Below are 23037 nucleotides of genomic sequence, written 5' to 3'. Positions count from 1 at the left end.
CCCGCCTCAGGTCCACCGATGATCCATGTCTTTGCTGACTTTTAGATTAGCCAGGAGGCAGGACTGACAACATGGCAGCTTTTAAAGGAACCGGTGGGTAACATCACACATGTATGTGCTGTCTATTCTTCATCCTGTCAGTGAGCCAACTAGCATCCCTAAAACTCTAATATAACTATAACAGCGCAACATGTTGCATTTTAATATTTCATTCAGCATCAATGTGATATTGTTTCAAAGAAACACAGATGCAGAATATTTGAGATATTATTAAAGAGTGTGGACAAAATGAAGCTACATGAGGAGAACGTTTTTGGGGATTAGAAACAGATTATTCAGTCAGATGCACAGGAATGCACAAACAACATTTTCTAATAATCTTGCATTGTCAGAGAACATGCTCTGTAAACACAACTGAATGATAGCAGACAAGTGCTAAACCTGTAAACAATCAAATAATCCTGCCACAGTACAAACAGAGCTGTCAGAGACAAACATGCAGGGAGAAGGAGAGCGATGCAGCTGCTGGGTTTTCACTCAGCTCAGACTGTCTTTCGGAAGAACTGGCTTTGATGGCTTTTTCTTATCTTTTTGTGTAAACTGCACACAAGAAAACTGTGTGGGCAGACAGGTGCTCGGTGTGTGACCGGGTCGTAGGAAAGGACACAGGGCAGGAGCAAGTGAGAAAGGACAGATGGGAGCAGTTGTAGTGACAGGTGAGGATGTAGGTTGTAGTCACTGTAGGTGTGAAACTCAGTCTGAACGAGGCAAGGACAAACCGATGAAAGAAAGGCGAGAGAAGGCCAAAAAATGAGCTGGAGGCTTGTTATTTAGAAGAAAAAATGTAGGTTATAATGAGGAGTGGAAGGAGAAAGAGGTGGGAGATGGGAACAAGGGAAGCTTTCTCTGCATGTCTTACTGACACTCCTATAATGAGTCATTTATTTTAATATGCGGCAACATCTTGCCCAAATTTACTCCACTCATATTAAAAGTTTTTATTGTTGTCTGAGGGGAAACTATCGGGAAAGCAGGAGATATTAATTTCCAGATTAGACACAGGTACACACACACACACACACACACACACACACACACAGACCTACACAGAGATAAAGGAGGAAGCAGTGGCATTCACAACAATAAAAGCAGCCTCCTGGGAGAAGCCGGGAGACTGATTAGTATTTCCTGGATGTGCCTTTGCACTTTTATATCAACCTCAGACTGGCATTTCCATCGCAATTACTGAGCTAATCAGTTAACCAGTGATGGCTCTGGCTTGGCCCACAGCCTGAGTTAGGCAACATTTCTTTCTGTTGTTTTTTCCTTTTTTTTTTAAATGTGTCTGCGGGAAATAACGGCACGTCTGCAGAAATAACCGTTCGCTGGCTGATGTGTGGGTTTGTGTCTGTGTGTAGTGTGTCTGTGTAGTGTTTGTTGATTTATTTGAGACCTTGGCTCATGTGGATGCTGCACTTTCTTGAAAGATTATCATTATGACATTTTGTGGTTACAGCACAGAATACAATGCAGAATGACAGGAGCGCTGGGAGACAGATAGAAAGACATTTACAGGCTGACAGGAGGGAGGACGGGGAGAAGAAAAAGGACAAGACCGGTCAATAACTGTACATAATATCTGAAATACACTCAGTGACTCAATTAAAAATCATCTCCTAGGGAAAAAATGGTATTATTCATTAAACGCAGAATTCAACCTGTGTCAGCTAAAGGTTACCGACCTCTACTTGACAAATCGTAAGTCAGATATTAAACGCTGCTGCATGTGAACCGCCAGCTGAAAATCATAAATCATTGATGACACTTTGAGTTGTAGCATGCAACGTTTTTGTAACGCATGCTGCTTTCATGGCAAGGCAGATTTAATTCAATGCTGCATCTCCCTTTAGCTCCACATGGTGTTTCAGCATCTATCAGCTTTTTGGTTTTGGCGTTGTTTTCCACACCAGGCAGGCAGCTGTTCTCAGTAAAAACCTCTCTCTCAAACCAGCTGTATGAAACCAACTCAGCACCAAATGGCAGGCAGACACAGTAGGAGAACAGCTCGTGAACATAGTGGAGCAGCTAAAGAGGCAAATATGTCCCACATGAGCTGCTGGACACCAAAAACAGAGTGGATATTGGTAAAATAAGAAGGCAAATTAATGATGATATTGTTTTGTGTCTGCTGGATGTGTTAAATATTTTAGGCAACTAGCAAAGATTACCATATCAACTTTCTGAGGCAATAAGTCAGTGCTGTGCTCTCACACACAAACTATTGGACACAAACCAAAGGAAACTTCTTCATGTTGCATTTTGCAGTGTAAATTGTGAGTCAGACTCAAATTTAGAAGTTGGATACATGAAATAAACAAAGTCAGCCAGAGGCGGAAACAGACGACCCACATTTGAATGAATGGAAAAACCTCAATTTTCGCTGGAGCGCCGGATCCTGCACCAATAATAGAATAATTGGTGCTAAATTGCTCATAGTGAATGTGAGTGTGAATAGTTGTTAGTCTTTATGTGTCAGCCATGTGATGGAGACTTGTCTAGGGTGTACGCTGCCTCTTACCCAATGTCAGCTGAAGTCCGCCCTCTCTGACCCTGATAAGGAGGAGCAATTATGGCAAATGGATGGATGGCTGGAAGTCAATTAATCAGTGTTAAATAGAGTAAAAATATAAAAAAATTAAGTGATTTAATAGCTGGAAATTCTGACTTAAACCTGTACCTATGTGCTTTGTAATTCATTCAGAATTCACCTCAGCTTCCGCTTTCTTCTGAGACTATTTTGTAAAAGCACCATTGCTGCATTCTTGGCATTGTGCCACCAAAGACGAGTGTGATTGGATTAAAGAAATACAAACAAGCCAGTGTTTTTTTTCTTCTCAGCTATGCCAGAAAGATAATAGCTTCAGCCAGACCTTTCTCCAGCGCTGGCACCGTGCTTAAACAAAGTGTGGTCTGGCTACGCGACACAAAAGGATTACTGATCATGTGATCAAGTGCTTGTGTGTTTTATCATCACGTCATGTGCATCAGAAAGTTTAACCGCAATATAATCCAATTAACCTCTGCCTGTGCACTACATTTTAACAAGCTAGTTATGCACTCATAGTACATATGATGCAACTATTCTCTTTTTACAATGAAATTAAATTAAACTCATCACTCATCCCGCTGTGCATAACTTAAGGTAAAACAGGCATTACCACTTAGTGAGTGATGTTCAGACAGCCACCTAGAATAGAGGACATCAGTCACTTCAGAGTGTGGCCACGGTGGAGCATGACAGGTATATCTGAAAAAGTAAATTGGCTTTGCGTTCGTTGTTTCGTTGCGTACTCTCTGCTAGTCATTGTTTCTCTGCTGCTATGATAAGCGGAGCGGAGCTGAAGTTGAAACCGACAACGTGTTTGTCTAGCCCCGGCTCGGTGTTCTCCGGTTGACAGGGACGCACCTGTTTAAAGGCGCAGTAGAAACTTATTATGCTCCTCCAGTCTCCAGCCTCCGCTGTGTGCAGATGCTGCTGTCTGCCCCACAGGACCCTGCTGGTCCAGCTACTCTTCCACCTCTCCACCTCAATGACACTTCAGTGCTCAATTAAGGGAACAGGCAATATGTTTTCAGTCAGAACAGCAAAAAAGAAAAAACAAGGTTGAGGGAATAGTGCGTCACTTCTTAGACAGCCTCAGGTTGGAATGTTGGCTCCTACCTCTCACATGACTCATGGCTTCTGCTTTTAATTCTTGTGAGCAGACTTTAACTTCAAAGCAGAGGAAGAGTTTGTCGGCAAAGATGTAGACTTTACAAGACGATGTGATGTTAGAGCTGAAGTCATGACGTCACGTGCGACCTCTGTTCAAACATTTGGCATTTCTTTCATCTGCCTTCCTGGAAAGATAAAACCTGTTTCTGGAGTTCACTTTCTATACTCTAAGACAAATCGGTGTCTGCTACAGCAAACATTAAACAGTGTGGCGCTGTCTGTCCTTAAAGTCATTGCATCTCAATTAAATTCACAAACTTTCCTATCTGTAACCTCTGCTGTCTAAAAACTTCTACAGTGTTCACTCCTCCCCTTTCTGTCCTGCTGTCATTGCAAACATGTCTGACCTATCTCTAAACCTGTCATTTGATGACGATTTTGCTGCGTGTATCTAACAGATATCCGGGCCAAGACTTCCACTGCAGTCCAAAATTAGCATCTGAAAAACACATTTCTGCTAATCTCTATAAACAGATAACTGCATATTAATGCAAATAAAAAGCTAATTAAAAGCTAAATCATCATCATACAATAGCAGATGGGCTTCAAGATTGTATTTCGACCAATGAGTTCGGCCTCTTTTACTCTCCGACTGTTGCAACCAAAGTCTTCTCAAACATGACTGTTCAATACTATTTGGATTGTAAACAGAAACCAGATTCTAGTGCCAAAATCTTCTGACAGATTCTGATATGAACACGTCTGTTTACAGAGATTCTCTGCTCTTCTGTCGAGTGTTGACAGTTAACTCTGCAATGATCTAGGGCTTATGGGAAATGCTATCAGAATCAGATTTATTGCCAAGAAGGTTTTCACTTACAAGGAATTTGTCTTGGTGTAATTGGTGCATAATAAACATTAAGTAAAAATATAAGGAAGAAATCAAGTATTTAAAACAAAAACATCAACAATAGAAATATATAGCACAATATGTTTTAAAATGTAATGCTGTAAAGTGTGCAGTATTTGCAAGTATTTACCAGTTGATGTGCAAATGTTCACAGTGTGCAGAATATTTTAAATGTGCAGGTATTAAACAAAACAAGGAAGTCCAAAAGATGTTAAATAAAGGCTGAGCGTTATATAACACGTAGGGTTTGTAGATACAATCTCAATATGTAGTGACTGGGGTGGACGGTGAGAGACTGTCAGGGAGGTCATTTTTTAACTACCACCCTTGTATAAAAATACTGTATGTTATGTCCAGTTTTATTTTAGTTGCAACCTGCATCAACTGATTTTTTTTGGGACATTTTTGGGGTAATGTAAACAAGCTGTGACCCCATTTTTAGCCTATAGCTGCCTATTTCCACATCCAGCAGTTTAAGAAACAACATCAGCATCCATTTAGGGTCGAAGTCCATTAATCTCTCTATTCTATCAGCTCTCTTTTGTGCTCCAAAAACACTCGATCTAAATATCTGCTCCCCTAAGCTGCTGACTGCTCGACTATCACCTCATATTGTCTCTAACTCTGTCTGTCTGCTGTTTGCCAGGAAACCAAAACAATGAGCTGAAAGACACTAAAAAGCTCAGCAGGGCAGAGAGGACCTGCAGAGTTAATCAATAATTTATTATGAGTGACACAGTTTGCTTACAAATAGCCGTGTGATTTCTTTCTTAATATAAAAATATTTATTTTAACTCTTAAAAGTAAAAATCATTTTCAATTAGCTGTAACATAATGTAAAGTACGCTTAAGAGAAATTATGCGTGCAGAGAAAAAAGGTTAATTAAAATGGTAAATAGCTAAAGACAATAACCTACTTATGGAAGGCCACTGAGCAATCACAGCATTAGTCCTTATACTTGGAAATTAGTTTTGGCCTGATGGTCCCACTCATTATAACTCCATTGTTGCTTGGTAACGGGGGAGTGATTGGCTGCACGTGTGTGTATGTGTGTGTCTTTAAAGAGTTATCAGCGCTCTGTGTTATCACCTCTGACACCTTATTAAGGACAGTGTTGTTTTAATTATACACTGATATCAGAGCGTGGAGATAATTGTGAGTGGCATTCATTATGTGTGCCATTAGCATTTGAAGACAGACAAATGAGTTCCACTTTGTGGAAGTGGCTCGCACAGGTTCAGAGACAGGAGAGAGAGGATGCATAATAAACAGCAGAGGGTGGTCTTTTGTTTTTTTGCATCATCTGACCTTTTTCCTCTCGACTGCAGGAGCTAACATGGCTAGCAGGCTGCAATTGTAAATTCTTCTTAACAAACAACAGCATGTTGCCTTTCACCGTGCAGTTATAAGAATGTACACAGCAAAATCATTAGTCATTGGGAATTCACTCTCTCTCTGGGACTTGATATTTTGACTCCTTTTAGGAGTTAAAACTGAACTCATGTAGGAGTGAATCCCTCCTCACCTTGAGTTATTTCAATGTGAACTCTTTCGTAGTGTTAATGCTTTCAAGTTTGTTTCGTTTCATGCTTATAGAGTTAATCTTTCATATGTACGAGGTGTAAAAGATGGCAAAAAAAAAAACACTAAATGATTTACTACAGTTGTCAAACTCAAACTTTATTTATTTATATAGCATCTTTCATGCAGACATGCAGCCCAAAGTGCTTCACAGAGCAAATAAACACAGAAATATGCAACAATTAATCCAACAAAATAAATAAAACAGAAATAAAATGTGGCCACACAATTATGAAATGTTATAATGAATAAAAGCCAGTAAGAAAACCAATTGCAAAAAACAATTGCATGAAAATTTTAATTTAAAATCAAGAAACATAAAAACTACATTAATAAATGAATAAAATGTTAAAACCTAAAGTAAACTAAAACCTATAAGGAGAATAAGCACACAGGATGATCAAGACCTAAAGGCTGGGCAGTGAACGACGAAGCATCCTAAAAAAAAAAAAAGCCAGGTTACCCTAAAAGTCCTCATATTAATGTCCGCTCCACAAGTGTACTTATTTTAACACTGTTTAAAACTCCATGCTGCATGGATACTTATATTCACAACCTGACACGTTACATTTTAAAGAAAGGGTTGCAGCCAACATTCGCATTTAAAATAACTATAAGGGCAGATGAACAGACCAAGTGAACAGGTAAAATATCTACACCCCTTTTGCCAATTACCGGAAATAATAGTGATCCAGAGAATGTGTGTGATCCGAACAAATAAACACAATCTATACACACATTTTGGCTCCTACACCGCCCCTTCTTCTCTAATAGTCTGTATATCAGATCGTCATGTGCATTTGCAGGCAGACTGAGCTGTGTGTGAAGGTCAATTCACGACAAGAAGCGACCTCCTCTTCAACATAGAAATGACTGGAAACTGAATTTCAGTCTGCGACATTATGGATTTAATCAGTAGGTGGGCTAAGGAAGTATTTTTCCTTATTTTGTATGCTTCTGTTCACATTATCTTCCATGTTGCACACACACAGTTGCTGAATTCATCCAAAGTTGACCCAGAATCTGAAAGTGAATTTATTTAAGCTGCAAGACTGTATTTTTAGTTTTCTCTTCCAGCCAGAGGTACCGAGGGTACGTACCACCTTAACTTTCCTCTTACAACAGAACTCGACATTTTCTACTGCTGTTCACTGTTTGTACTGATGATTCCCCATCTGTGGGTCACCTAACATTGTCTGTGGAGAAAATGAATTGGGCTTCCAGTGCCTGAAATAGCTTCTCCCATTTTGCAACTCCATTAGTACTGGTGTGTCCCCTGCACCCATTTTCAACTAGAGCAGATGAGATGTAACCAACCAGAATAAGCAAAAACCATGTGTAGGCGTGTAGGGCCTTTTAAATTAAAATAAAACTGAAGGGTTAAACTGAAGGTTAACAACACCTGAACAATCGAGTATATCCACGCAGCTTGATCTTATTCAGGGTCGCAGAGGAGGCAGGATCTATACCCCAGCATACATCGCGATACCCTGAGGACCATCATACTGCACAGAAGATGAATGTATTACAGAAACACTTCAAAGAAACACCTAGCAGTAGTCCAGAAAAGATAAAGCTGGAGCTGGACTTTTCATCTTTCTTCTGAAAAGTTTCGGATTCTTTTGAGTCCTGTAAACAACCAGCTCATGGCCAGCTTGACAGGAGGGTTTAGACGTACAAAAAGAAGGACATATGTGCACTGCTGCTCTTGAATGCTCACAGAATATCAATGACAGTAACACTTAAGGATATATGTAGGACTCAAGGAGTCATTTATATGCATCAGGGGTTATAAAATCATTGATGGACAACAACTAAAAATCTCTCTGCATTCCTTCTTATTTAACCTCAAGAGATTTCATCCAATGCTTTAGAAGTATCCTGCTAGTTTTCACACTGCAGGCATTAACAGTCTGTAAAAGCTGACTTTAAACTTCCCCTGTGTTTCTGACGTGCCTCAGTTTAAGTTAGTGCCTCACGAGCAGTTGCAAAATGTCAATATGCAGATGCAGCTCCTGAAAGAGTGCCGTGTATTTTCTGTCTTTGGCTTTCTCGCTAATTTGAACAGCAGCAGCAGCGAGGTGCTCATCAAGTCATCAATTGATTGCATTGTGTATTTTCGATAAAAAAAAGATGCCATCACCTTGAATGATGCCTCTCATTAGCTACGTCTCAGACCTGTGCTGTTCCTTTCAGACAAGGAAGACGACTGCAGCATTTGTTTTTCTTTTCTTTTTTTTGCCCTTGTATGCGAAAACATTTTTTTACTCACAGAAAATGAACAAATAAACACTCACAAGTCCCCAGAAGAAGAAGAAGACACCTGTAGTAGCATCTGTGGTTAAGATTACAGTGAATATCTGTCCAAACGAGCTGTTAGCCTCCCGCTGTCCCCTTTTTTAGGTCACCATGGCAACCTCAGCCTGTTAAGAGGGCTGCACAGACCTGACCCTCAACTTTGTGCTCACTTGCTGTAAACTCAGTGGGATTTCTTAAATGAACCAAAAAGGGAAAGGAAAGCACCGCAGTCGACCGCAAGCATTTTTTTATCTACCATTTTTAACTGATAAGAAAAGAATTGAAGCCCGTAATAATAATTTCTAGAGAGAAAAATCTGGAGAGATAATTTAAAGGAGTCAAGCATTTACAGATGTAAATCAATTTCATATCCATTTGTCACAGATTGGTGCGCTTCTGTTTATAATTGCTTCGCTCTATCATTTACTGGTCGTGTGAAATATTGTTTGAAATGCTTTTCCTTATTTTCAGCTGCCTCCAATTATTTTTGAATGTTTTGCAAATTGGCCAGATAGTTCTGCCATTTCATTTTGCACTCAGTCTTTCACACTCTTGTCTTGTTAGTGTGACTTTCACATCGGGGCCGTTTCCAGGCTTTTAGCCACCAGCCATCGCAGCTATTTTGATTTTCTTTGTGACTGATTTGACAGTGCAGATAGGATTGTTAGCCTGAAAGCAGCCAGCCTTCTATATGTATGAAACTGGTTGTGCTACTTTAAAAAGTGAGAGTTTTTTTTTATCTGTGTAAATCACATGGCCTCTGCCTCTGCTCTCTGAGGAAAATAAATGCAGTAAGGAGGAGGGAGAAATTGCTTTTTTATATTTTTTTGATTTCATGACAGCGCCCACAATTTTGGCAGAATACCGAGTACTCATTCGACTTGTACAGCCAAAGCCTTTGCATAAAGCAGTGATGTCAGCATATCACAAGCAGTGCAGATGGTCACACGGAACCAGACAGCAGCCTGCTACACACAAGAGCTGCCACAAGAGGCGCATTAGCTAAAGTCTTTTTCTGTCTTGACTTACAAACACTGATAGGTTAAATCTTTTGGACAAAGAGACAAAGCAGTCAATTACAGTCAATCTTGCTCAACATAGAAAGATATATCCTTAATATATTTTAGCAAACTCCGGGAAACTTTTTACATCTCTGGACCCTTTCATTGTCACTCTAATCAGCATTTAGGATTCCCATCTGACCCAGATCCTTTATTTATTCCTAGAGTTTCATGGACAACCACTATATCTGTCAACCTTTATGCAAGATGTATGCATGTCAGGCTGATATAGGAATACAAACATACTTATACAGAGGACAGAAAACCTTTGTCACATACATCTTAACACAAACACATCCTTTTTTTTCCATTTCTAGTTTTGTTCCTTAACTTCTGGTTGTTATTTCTGGCTGTTATAAGGTACAGTTCTGATTCACAACCTGCTTCACATTTCTCAAAGTCTGGAACACAGGAGGAGGTTATATAGTCTGACAACACCATATTTACCACAGATAGAGACACAAAATGTGTCACAGCATACAGTACTAGATCACATTGTGTTGCATTGCAGATTGCAGCCACATAAATACTCCATACTACATCACAACCTCTTCCTTTCAAGCATGTAAGAAAAAGTCTGGCTGCCAAATTCACAATAATAATTGTCTGTTCTGGACTACTGTACAAAAATGGCAGGACTCCATGGAAGAGGACCTGTTCACACTGTAGATCAAAAGGATTCATTTTAAGGCAACAAAAACTAAATTATTCTTATTTTCAGGTTATTACACACTGATGAAAAACATACTAATTAATATTGTATTTCATTACTGCCAATAAATACTTCTAAATCTTACACACTGTTTTAACAACGGTGAACAATTTAAAGAGCTCTGAAGCTGCAGGTCATTAACATGATTTGAAAAATCTTCACAAACTATCCCTAAACTTGGAATCTGATTTAAATCACGTGAATTATCATGTGTGGGAGAACTGATTTAATAAGCACCCCTATGTAAATAGCAGTCAGTGTTTGTCACACTGCTATAGAAGACAGCCTGTAATTTTCTTCCGGCTCTGACAGTTCTGCACGCTAATATGCAGGCGTGAGGTGATCACAAGCAGCAGATGTCGATGTACACAAAGCAACACGTTTACACATCCAGTGTAGACGGGGAGTTGTAGTGCTTCGTCATTGCTGAAACTGTGGACCTTGCTGTATACTGACGGACAGAAAAGGACAGCAGGCAATGACACAAGCACTTTGAAATAATCTTACCTGCAAATATTAAATAAACTGAGTGTGTGAGTGTGTGTATATGTTTGCTGTGGTGCTTGTGTCTTGCTGTCCTTTTCTCTTTCACAGTGCACAGCGGGGTGTTTGAGTGTTTATTTCTTTGAGCGCGTTCAGAGTCCTCACGGCAAACACACCAAACCCTGCTACCCTCCTGATATACACAGACTCACATCCATCCAGCCAAACCAAAGAAACACACGCAGCGTGAGGCAAATAAAAAGAGGATTGATTCTTTGAAACACTGTGCACAACAGAAAAACCAATGCTTGCTTATTCCTTTTATCAAAAGTACTACAGCAACTTTTTCTTACAAAAGAGAATTAACCAAAAAAAAAATCTGATGTATCTTTAAAAATAAGAAACATTCACCTAAGACTTTAAAAATGTATCCTCATGTAGTTTGCATGGTTCTGTTATCCAACTGGGAGGACTCATAAGAGTATTAAAAATAGTAAACGTAAACCTGCTGTAATGGATTTTGTGCAACAAAACATTATGTTATTACTTGATATGGCGAACTGTTGCTGTTGCAGTTATGGAGTGTTGTCTGTTTCAGTCTGCTTCCAGCCACAGGTGGTGAATGTACAAGCTTTGTTTGAGAAAAAGGCTGCAGGCAGTGAGATAAAAGACTTGTGGAAAAAGTGTGGGAAACCCTGAATCAGAGTGCAGACGATGAGACAAGACTGTAGTCTGCAGAGTTTCTAGCTGTGCCTCACCGTCCTGGTGCAGGTTCCTCAACGGAAAGGTGATGAAAAAACTGGATTATCATCGACAATTTCTGGCAAGGGAAACGCAAAATATGTTTAACAAACTGAACCAAAGTGCTTGATGAAAACATGGCTTTAGTTTTTTGGTATATCATCTTCTCATTGTGTCATTAATGCCTCCTGAAGCCAGAGAGGAGAAAACACCCACTGTCAGTTAGTGTGTGAGAACCACTGGCAGTATAAAGAATAGACATTGTATCTGTGACGTCACCCACAGGCTACCAAAGAGCTGTTTTGAAGCTCAGTGTGGTGGCTTTGGCCACCGCCATGTTGGTAGTCCTGCCTCTTCCTCCTCCTGTGGACCTGTGAGGGGCTGAAAGACGCCTAATTGCTCAGACAAGGAGATCTACTCATTTTTGGTTCCCACCAAGCAGCAACCTCTGTGGCTGTGAAATGCAGTTCGCCATTCCTCAAACAGCCACCTGAGGCTGGCTACAGAAAGAGTCACTCTCCATAAGGCCCTATGTTAAATGTCCAACTTCACAGCAGTGAAGCGTGGGAGTTTCCCCCACGCAACAGCCACACGTAGAGTGTGAGCTCAGATTGCAGACTGAGCTCATTCCACCCTTGAAAAACAAACTTTTAAAAGTAACACAAAGGTAAGACTTATGATGTGAAAGAGCAACACAGCCTGGGCTTATCTACTTCACGGGAGACTGTAACATTCAGTACTGTGTACTTTGAATAAGATAACAGCTAAGGCTTATCTGTAGGGTGACGAGGACCTCTTTTACTTTGTTGCATTGTTGTTTTCAAAATGTAAATGTAAATATATTCTTATAAAACTATCGATTCTAGCCACTTTAAAGCATTTTTCATCCATTTAATTATACTTTGAAGTTGTTATATTAGTTTGAACCTCTTCTTGAGGGCATACTCAATATTGTACTGAATTCATTGAACAAACAGGATATTTTGTTAGACACGTTGCCATTTGTGTGTGTGTGTGTCTGTTATCTTGCCTGCCAGCTTGAATCTTCCCTTGTTGTCACTTTTAAGATGGGACGGGTAGTGATGGCGTGAACGCTGCATGTTTGGTAGTCGGGAGTTGCTTACATGCACCATCTGCGAAATGAATTAATCTCTTGGTATTCAGCAACAGCATGTGACAGGCTGGGAAATCTAAAGCCTCAGCGGATTTCTCTCAGCAGAGTGTGTAATTTGTCACACGGAGGAGGTTCACTCCAGGGGAAGAAGAGCTTCAGGGCCCTTTTTTCCCTTGTGACATTTCTCCCGCCCTCTAAACTGCACCAAAAAAAAAAAAAAAAAAAAAAAAAGGAGAGAGAGACAGGAGTCAATGTAATGAATGCATTCATTAATTGAGGTTCATCCCACTTCTGCTGGGTGGTATTCTGGGAAATGAAAGACAAAAGTTGACAAAAGAGGTGCACACAAGCAGAAAGGTGCTCTTCTCCAGCAAGAAAGTTTACTCCAGCAGGGCCTTGATCTGTTTTCTTACTAATGAGGGTGATGGCTTCCTCCTTCCTCTCTCTTGTTATGTAGTCTCCAGTGATCAAATTGGCTGGTAAACAAAAGCCTGAGGTTGGCTGCAATGACTCTTCCTGCTGACCAGCCTCCATCTCAGGGCAGATTTAGTGTACGAGCTGGTTCTAGCTCATCCTCCCCCTCAGGAGCTCAACTGCTTTATTTCAGCCACTCAGATGTTGAATCATTGAGCTATTCCTAAAATAAATCTACGAGTACTCTATTGTGCACCTGGGCTGTGTGTGTGTGTGTGTGTGTGTGTGTGTGTGTGTGTGTGTGTGTGTGTGTGTGTGTGTGTGTTTTACGAGGGTTGTCCAGAGGGAATGGAGATGCATGTATGTCACGCATGATCCGTCAGCGTGCATCTCTGCGTGTGCAGTTATTCTCTTACATATTACCATACAGTATGTCCGTACTTACCCACAATCTTCATCTCACCACAGAACATATTGTCTTTTACTTATTTATATTGCTTTTTCCTCGGAAGCCGCCTGACTGTCGCGAAGCATCCACGGCATAATGTGTGTGAGGTGTCCATTTTGTGGAGCACGCTGGCTTCACTGCATCTCAGCAGCGCCATGAAGAAGGAAAGTGTTTGTGGGGACTTTATTTTGACCAATTCATGTGTCATAGAAAAAGTAATTAAAACTACACAATTTAATTAAGCGAGTTAGGACAGTATCAATTTAAGTCAGTGTAAATTATGAGAAAAGCGTGCAAAGTGAAACATGCAATTTCAAGAGCCTTCTGAGGCCATTAGTAAGTTCAAGTCAGGTGTCAGGTGAAATGCTCGGTGACAGCCTTTTGGCTTTCCTAAATTAATTTTCCTCCATCCTGCTGGAAGGTGATTACGTTGCATTGTTATACATTGCATATTATTAGACATGCACCCAGAAGACATACATATTCAAATAATCACCCACATACAGACACTCTTACTGTACCTATCAATTAACATCCACCCGCTGGAAGACATGTATATCATCACCACATATTACAGCTAATCATATGGAATTCACAACCTTTTCTCTTGGTCTCTGCAGCCAGACGGACACGCAATCATCAGACTTTGGAGACTGATTTAACATCACCCCAAATGACCCGTCGTTATTAGGCTCCACTCAGGCACAATTCATAGAGACGTATCTGGGCTGTGGTGTCCGGTATGGTTAGTTTACTTCGACAGATAGATGGATAGATTACTCAAAGCACAAGTTATTTTACATTTGAATATTTTTAGGGTGTGATTAATTGCAATAATGAATGGCCGAGAGTGAAGGTACGAGAATGCTCCTTAAACTTGGTGGTTCAAACTTGGCGTGTAGTACGAGCCAAATATTTGTGAATATCAGTGTGCTGACCTGTTCTGCATTAATACAAAGATTTATATATATATTAGTGCTGTCAAAATTAACGCGTTAATTTTGTCGATTAATTTTAAAGAATTAACGCGTTAAAAAAAATTAACGCAATTAACGCGGTTTTGTTTACTTCCGGTGGCGGCCGCCATTTTGGATGTGGCAAAGTAGAGCTTTGTTTCCCAGATATATTAGTGTGTGTGTGTGAATGGGTGTATAAGAGGCATTAACTTAAAGCCCTCACGGAGACTGCGCCCTGGCCGGTCGCCCACATTGCCCATAGCTAAAACCGGCCCTGCTTGTATTAGTTTACGGGCAAATCTGCCACATCCAATATGGCGGACATGTTAACGTATCGCAACAACGGACCAACCTGCTCAATGGCGCGTCTGTGTATATGTCTATGACTATCCTAACTAAAGGAGAGTCATGGCGGAAAGATGGATAGGATGGATTTTTATGGGGAACATTTCATTAAAAAAGTTGCCCGACGGCTCGTTAGACAAAAACAAGGTAATTTGCACAGTTTGCAAATCCGAATTTAAATTCCACAGAAGTAACAGACTTTAACATATCACCTCAAAGCAAAACACCCAGTCTACACTACAGGAGTGTGGCACTCGTCAGTATATTTCCTCATTCTGGCTTTTTTCTGTTTGCACTGTGCATATGTGCACCTTAGCCAATAAATGAAGAATTTAAATATACTTTCTCTGTGTTTTTCTACATTAATTTGATCATTTACAAAATAAATAAATATTCATTATAAGCTTCAGTCTCAGAAAAATGCATTTAATTATTGATATTGTATCGATAGATTAATCGCGATTAATCGCGATTAATTACAAGAAATGTTTGCGATTAATTAGTTAATTTTTTTAAATCGATTGACAGCCCTAATATATATATATATATATATATATATATATATAATATATATATATATATATAGATATATATATTAGGGCTATATATGCAGGCTGTCTCTTCCTCTTGGCATTATTGTGGTGTTGACTCAGATTGTAGAGTCACTGGTGCTCGAGTATGTGGATAGTTGATAGATGATTTCTGTCATTTAAAGTTGCATATATTGCTATGTCCGTAACCCTGAAGAGGATAAGCAGTTACAGATAATGGATGGATGGATGTTGCTATGTGTTTACTGTTGTTGTATATTATCTCTTTTTAACAAGTGTACTATGGACCTTTTATCTTTTGAGTGTCCTTAATAAATAATAATAATAATAAAATGAATGTTAATGTGAATTGAGTTTGGCATTATGTTGGTTAACTGCTTTCTAAAGCGCACCAATTTAAAAGAGCCACAGGATAAGTTCATTTCATTATCATAACATTAAAGATTTTTCCAGCAACGGGCTTTTATAGACATGTAACATAAAACATGGATGTACTATCCATGACGTCACATGGTTTCCAAAGAGCCGTTCTTGTGCTCATTGTGGTGGCTCTGGCCGCCACCATCTTTGCAGTCCTAATCTAAAAATGAGCAAAGATGTGGATTGTGGCTGCATCTGAGGCGGGCTGAATGGTACTCAAACAAGTCACCTGTAATGGCACCAACCTGTCAATCAAAGCGGCCATGATGTTAATTATGCATACCTTTAAGCCTTAATATTATTTGAGTTACAGTGGTCCCTCGTTTATCGCGGGGGATACGTTCGTTCTAAAAATAACCCGCAATAAACGAAATCCGCGAAGTAAGTTTTACAATTATTATACATGTTTTAAGGCCGTAAAACCCCTAACCACACACTTTTGTACACCTTTTTACACGCATTTTGTACAGTACTCCCTTAGTTAATCAGGACGCAGAACACATGTGCGGTTCTCCCTTAGCCAATTTAGGATGCAGAACACAATGCGCGTTCATACTGTACAGTACGCTGTAAAAAAAAAAGCATGCAAAATTACACTAAAAAAATCCGCGAAACAGCGAGTTCGCGAAAAGTGAACTGCGATATAGCGAGGGACGACTGTAAATAGAAATTTAGACTCAGCACAGTTGTCATGAACCAGGAAAACATCAATAGAGATCAAAAGTTTTTTTTTGTACCAGGCTGTAAATGTGTTTATTTCTGCTGTGCTGTATGGAGACAGAGTCGTTCTGTAGCCAGCCTCAAGTGGTCATTCAAGGAACTGCAGTTTTTGACACTACGGAAGCTTAATGACTAGATAGATAGATAGATAGATAGATAGATAGATAGATAGATAGATACTTGACCTGAGGATTTAATCCCAGTTAACCCTGCTTGTTGTCTCGCCCTCAGCTCTAGTTCGGTCTCTGTCCCTCTGACTGGGCCCGGGGCTGTTTGTCCCTCGATGTTTACTCAGTGTGACAAGAAGAGGGCAGCGGTGCACACTGGAGTGGTAGCTCGGCTAACTGCTAGCTGATGCTGTTACATGATGATGTTTTCTTTCTCGCTGCCTGCTATTTCTCTCACAGCAGTGAGCCAGTGTGGGCTCTACACATGGCTGGCACAAGCGGGAAGGCAGGAGATTTGTAGGTGACGGTGATGACTGCAACATTCAGGGGAAAAGGCAGGCAGAGGAGGTTTTAACATCCCATATGGATGTGCTACATATCAAGGGATGGAGAGGGATGAAAGGGAGGGGGTGGATGTTACATGTCATAATATGCAAGCACCTTTAAGTTGCCATATAAGTTTAATTTTATATAATTATATCATAAAAATCTACCGTGTTACTGCTGTATAACTGTGATGGCTGATAAAAGCCTGGCTGCCTGATAGTGAATGTTTTATTCCTCCTTCCTCCATTTGCCATCCCACTCTAGCTCCGCTCACTTGGGGAGAATACTGTAAGAGGTTGCCCGCTAACTGCAAGACTCTCTACAGAAAATTGAACATCACAGAATGAATGTGAACTGACATTTTTAAGACATTTATGTCTCCCGTTCAAATTCACAAGACCATTTTCATTATTCGCTGAGAAGCTTCTGCACAGGAGGAATTTGAAAGACAAATTTTTCAGTAGTTATTTAGCTTTTCTGCAAAAAGATGTCCCTCTCTTCATTTCGGTGAACAGCAGACATCGGTGGGAGGAACCTTCCCTCAGGGTGTTATTTCCTCTCAGTGTGTGGTACCACTGCAAGTCCATCCACCATGTAGACCAGGGATTGCATTACACCAACAATTTGTTGTCCTCAGAGACAGATAGCGGCTCGCAGACTCTGCTGCCTCTGCTTGATAATTCATGCTGTTTTGTCCTCAGGAAGGGTCTCGCGTTAATTCTCTTCGGATCCCAGCGTGTCACATCTACATAAATGATATGAAAGTTTCTGATAATATTAGATTCTTTTCATTCTTGATTAATCAGCCTATTATTTTCTCGATGTATTTATTTATTATTTGGTCTGTTCACTGTTTCTGAACTTCAAACCTAATTATCAGCCCCTTACATTTCAAAGAAAGCACAAATATTAACCATTTCAAGATAATATACAAAATAATATTTTGCTGAGGTTTAAGAATGAGGAAGGATCATGATGAAGGTTACATTTTTATTTACTGACAGAGTGGTATGCGTTGTACTAAGAATCTGGACAAATGCATGGGTGCATGTGGGCACATTCATCTATGTGTGTGCTCAATCAAAACATAATAAAAGAAACAGATTCTGAATTCTGATACCTATGTATTGTTAAGAAATCCACCAAAGAAAACATTTCTCGTGTACACCTTGTACCAAGGCTAAAAGTCCTCGTTGCAGCGACCATGGCTCAATTCCAACCTGTGGCCCTTTGCATCCTTCCTGTCTGCCTTCAGCCTTTGTCTGTGAAATAAAGGTGAAAAAGCCCAAACATGTTTTAATATTAAAAAAGAAAGAGAAACATTGCCTCTGAACTTGAGGCCTAAAAAGTTCAAATTATACAAAATTTCACATATTTGTATGACAAAAGTTTGTTCTTTCTTCACATCATCATCTGCTGCCACGGATAGACTCTGGACTACTGTTGATGCAATTAAATGAGAATCAATAAAATCAGCAATAATTTGACACAATATATCGATTTAAAGCAAAGTAGCTGGGGTAGCACCTGGTTGAGCGCTCGCACCATGTATCAGGGCAAACGTCCTTACTGCAGGCACTCAGATTGCTTCCAGGCTGGGTCCTTTGCTGCATGTCATCCTCTCGCTCTCTCTCTCTGCCCTGAATTTCCTTTCTAGCCGTCACTATCAAATAAAAAATAGCAAAAAAAATGCCAAAAATATCTGTAAAAAAATAAAGTGAAGTAGTCATGTAATAAGCAGGATAAAGTACAGCGAGCAGGCCATTATTGTAAAATAAACCCTGCCAGGGTGATACAGGTCTTGAATCACCTCTGAAGGCATTGACCTGCTCGCTGTACATTATCTCCTACATAAAATAGTTCCTCCTTAACAGCTGCTTACACATGAAAGCAATCTAATAATATCCTCTAGTGTATATGTGCATTAATAGTCACTTAAAAAATGGATGTGAGCACTGGACAGTATCTTAATGCATCCATACGGCCTATAAACAACATCCTTACCTCTTCTCATCTGTTGTCTGATATTTTAACGCCTCCCTGATTTATCTTAAATTCACTCTGTCATGTTGTGATAGTGGTCAGGTCAGCAGGTGTCCTGATTTTAGATAGCAGCAGCACTCTGAGGCATATATAACTTAAGTGAATACACACTTCCATTTTTTTTCATATGATATGCTCCCGGCTCTCCTCTGGTCTCCTGAGGTGCACCTTACCCAGCACTATGATGCTATCGTCTCTGAAGGTGATAGGTACTGAGAGCACAGACGGTGTCTGGGAATAGGATGAGGGAGGAGGAGGACTGTCTCTACTGGCCTGTGAAATATTCATCAAATGAAGCAGGGGCGGGTGGGGAAGTGCGGCAGGAGATGGAGAGGAGTCCACAGAGGAATGAACATCATAGTTCAGGAGACACAAGGGAACAAGGGAAGAGCGATGCAGACCAGGGAGGAAGGAAACATAGGAGGGAGAGAAATATTTTTATTGATAGATCAAAATTCCCTTCACAACACCAGAGGAGGTTTTATGATATTTCATTCATAAGGCAGCAGTTAAAGTGGGATGGAGACTGATGATGCTTTCCTGGAAATATTGAATTGTGACATTTGAAGTGATCTCATACACACTCCCTCTGCTCAATCACCGGAAAGGTTCCTGTCCCCTGTTTTCTCCTCTGTTGTCAATAACGTCAGGACAACCGTCCATCCGAACCGATTAGGTGATCATTACACGGCCCTGCCCTACAACCTGCACCGCCCCAAGGTGTCATCCAACATTCAGTGCACCCGGCATGATGGTCTTGATTTGCATGATCAATTCTCACTCATTATTCCGTCTCTGACCTTCAGGAGAAACACAATGGTTCAGCCTCTTCAGAGTTTTGCACAAAACGGGTCAATATCCGAAGGAAAAACTGGGTGATTGAGTGATGCTATCAAGTATTGCCTGTGTGGACAAAGCCTGACACGCTCACTCCTGAAAATAATCCCCAACAAATGCACTTTTTACTCCTTGTTCGGGTATGTGTGTTGCAGCTATTTCAGGAAATTCCCCAGCCTTTGTAGTTAGCAGGTGGTGTGGCCATTTGGATGGCCTTACAAAAAATCTGTAGAGACATTCACAGGAGAATTAATCCTAATGAGCTGATAAATCATTGACTTTTCATTTTGAGTCACATCTCAACAAATATTGGATCAATTGCTATAAAATGTGGTTTCTGGTTCGAATCTCTGCTCGGCCTTTCTGTGTGGAGTTTGCATGCAAGACATGCAGGGTAATTGCCCGTAGGTGTGAATGTGATTGTGAGGTTCTTTGTCTCCATGTGTCAGCCCTGTGATGAACTGGTGACTTGTCCGGGGTGTACCCTGTGTCTTGCCCAGTGCCAGCTGGGATTGGCTCCAGCTCCCTGCGACCCTGATGAGGATACGTGGTTATCGAAAATTGATATTCCCCTTAGGATCAGTCTTTTAACCTCAGTGATCCCTTAATATTTACACTATTATCATCATTCACAAGATAACCACGGCCTGAAGCACATCCTGCTTTATTGTCTATTATGCTTGAGCTAATTGCTAATGTAGCAGGCCAAGTCTTAGTTTAGTGTGTTACCTTTTTAAAATTTGCTAATTAGTGCTTAACAAGTTGAGGATGACAGGAATGTCATTTATTTTGGAGATATTTGGTCATAAAGTGTTGAACAAATAGACATTTTGACCTCATCGCAGACCTAACTCCAACCCTCTGATGAAAAGTCAGAGCATCAAAGTTATTACAATTTATCCTCTGGGAATCATGGATGCATGTTCATTAAAAAAGATTTCAACAGAAAAAGTCAGAGATCAAACAAAATCTTAATTTTGTGCCAATCAGATCTGACCTGTTGGTGTTTGTGGGGGAAAATTCAGGAAATGAGATCACAAGTCTTCGTCCTGTGGGCAGAGGATGAATGAATGTTTCATGACAATTCTTCCAGTAGTTGTTGAGACATTTCAACCTGGACCAAAATGGTATATATAGATATAAATAGGCAATAAAACACAAATAAAATATAAATATAAATGTAAAGTAGCGAGCGTCGCTGTAGTGTTTTGGGAGTGTTGTTCTCTGGTTTTCTCTCTCTAATTAAAAAAAAGGAGTTTCTGCGTGGAGCCTTTTATTAATCCACACACCCCAAGGAGCCCTAAGATTCACTTCTACTGTCTTCTTTATTTTGACAACCAGTGACTCAGAGTTTCATTTCATGTTTAGGGCATCATTATTACACACACAAACACACTATGCCTCTGGCTTCAAATCCCCTGCTTACAGTTTATTTTCTCTTTGGAGTGGCTCTCTGTTCCACCCAAGACTAGTTATTAGCGTGGTGAGTCAGCTGTTCATTGAGAACCAAAAGGAGGAGGGAGACTGTTCAGCTTTGATGCTTTTATTCCTAAATTATTCTTTTCCACCTCTTGTGCTGCAAATGTTAAACTGAGTAATCAGCCACCTTCTCAGAAAGCATCAGTCTACCTTGTTGGCTTTGTTGGCTTTGTGAATAATTAGCTGCCATGTTAGTGGCAGAATGTCTGTCCACGACTTTTGGTCCAGACTGAAATATCTCAACAACTATTGGATGAACTACATTCTTTGAAAATCCAACACACACCTCTGGCTTTGCTACAGTCAAGTGAAGTTTTATTATATATTTTTAGATAGAGTTTGCTTGTCACTGCTCACATTTTACCTTGTAAAGTCTTAAAAGAGTAAAGGAGTGAGCTTCATTGAATTTTATTGTGTCTTAGGAAGCTCATTCCGGCTGCTTGGATCTGCAATCTCATTCCAGCACAACTTATTTCAGATGCAACTCAGATGCGCATCAACCGAAGGACCTGTAGGATCTCGTCCAGATCAGGATAAACACATTAAAACATGTTTCTGAAATAGTCAATGCAACAACAGAACCTTGATTCATATTGATTAGCAATGCCTTGTTTGACAGTTCGATCAGACTCACTGAGAAAGACTTGTCAATAAATAGGTACATTTTTATTGACAAGCATAACCTGCTTAATCATCTGTTTCACTCAAAATGGGAACATAATTTACACAAAGAACATCATGCTGTATGTGAGAAGATTTGAAACTAGAGACCTTAAATTCATGAAACTGTTTACTGAGGTAAATCAGATGAAGAGTAGCGTCATTTCTCCAAAAGACTTGATACAGTCTGTTTTGTTGCCCCCTGCTGCCCATTAGAATGAAAGCAGGTTTCGACACTTAGCATTGGCTTGACTTCACAGACCCAGAAGCTCTGTCCACTAATTATATACTGTCAATGGTCTAAGTAGAGTTTCATGGAGCCGCTAGCATGGCTGTAGACTCGTTTTTCCAGGTCAACTGAAATCAGATTACAGTCCTTAATTACACAAACTGCAGAACAGGATGCAACACATGCGGATATATTTTAGTGTTGGTCACCGTAGGCTGCTGTCTGCTCACTGTTGCATTTAAATAGGATTTGAGAAAGCTATTTAAGCGTACAAACATAATAACAGTGAAAGTGTTTGCACTTAACCAAGTCGGCTTTAAAGTCTTTATAAACACTCCCATAAAACAACAGAGCACTAATGGTCTGAACTTATCTTGCTGAGACGTCTTTTAGCTTTTCACAGAGTGTAAAGGCTGGAGACCTCGCTAAATGGATGGGGAAAGAGTATGGCTTTGTGATTTAGAGATCCCATCCAAATCTGATGTGCCTTTAAAACTAGATATGCATAATTATGTGCATAATGATTAATTACAGCACAGCTCTGCTGAGTGCTTTTCAGTACATGGGAAATTGTGTGTGAGTGACAGCATTATTGATCACAGAGCTCTGAAGATTATAGCTCGTGTAAACTGCAGGCAGTAAGTAACGTATTCAGTTCTGTGGAGAAAAAAAAGATATATTAATTTTTTGACGTAGCGTAAGAGTACTGAAAGTGTACACATGTCAAACTTCATAATAAAAATTGAACTCTTTGTCCTGACACTTCTCCTACAATCGTTTATTCATTCATCAGAACAAGCAGGATAAGCAGCAGCATGCTGTGCA

The 23037-nt window shown here is 40.1% G+C and overlaps 1 protein-coding gene and 1 long non-coding RNA gene across 3 annotated transcripts in view; one reads left to right on the top strand and one right to left on the bottom strand.

Moving 5' to 3' along the window:
* Positions 1–23037, top strand: part of LOC104919649 (acid-sensing ion channel 1) — a 58327-nt gene that overhangs the window by 27314 nt on the left and 7976 nt on the right. The window lies entirely within an intron of this gene.
* LOC113745588 (uncharacterized) overlaps positions 17856–23037 on the bottom strand; it is a 21625-nt gene continuing 16443 nt past the window's right edge. The window contains exons 3-4 of one of the 2 annotated variants that reach the window (XR_003462209.1): positions 18492–18627; positions 17867–18226 (exon numbers count right to left, since the gene is read on the bottom strand). This is a non-coding gene — a long non-coding RNA (uncharacterized LOC113745588). Of the gene's footprint in view, positions 18628–23037 lie in introns of both variants that reach the window. The other variant, XR_003462208.1, reaches the window with a different exon arrangement.

The sequence above is a fragment of the Larimichthys crocea genome, unplaced genomic scaffold (assembly GCF_000972845.2).
Source record: "Larimichthys crocea isolate SSNF unplaced genomic scaffold, L_crocea_2.0 scaffold97, whole genome shotgun sequence".
NCBI classification, from domain to species: Eukaryota; Metazoa; Chordata; class Actinopteri; family Sciaenidae; genus Larimichthys; species Larimichthys crocea.
This window is presented reverse-complemented; position numbering and strand designations above follow the sequence as displayed.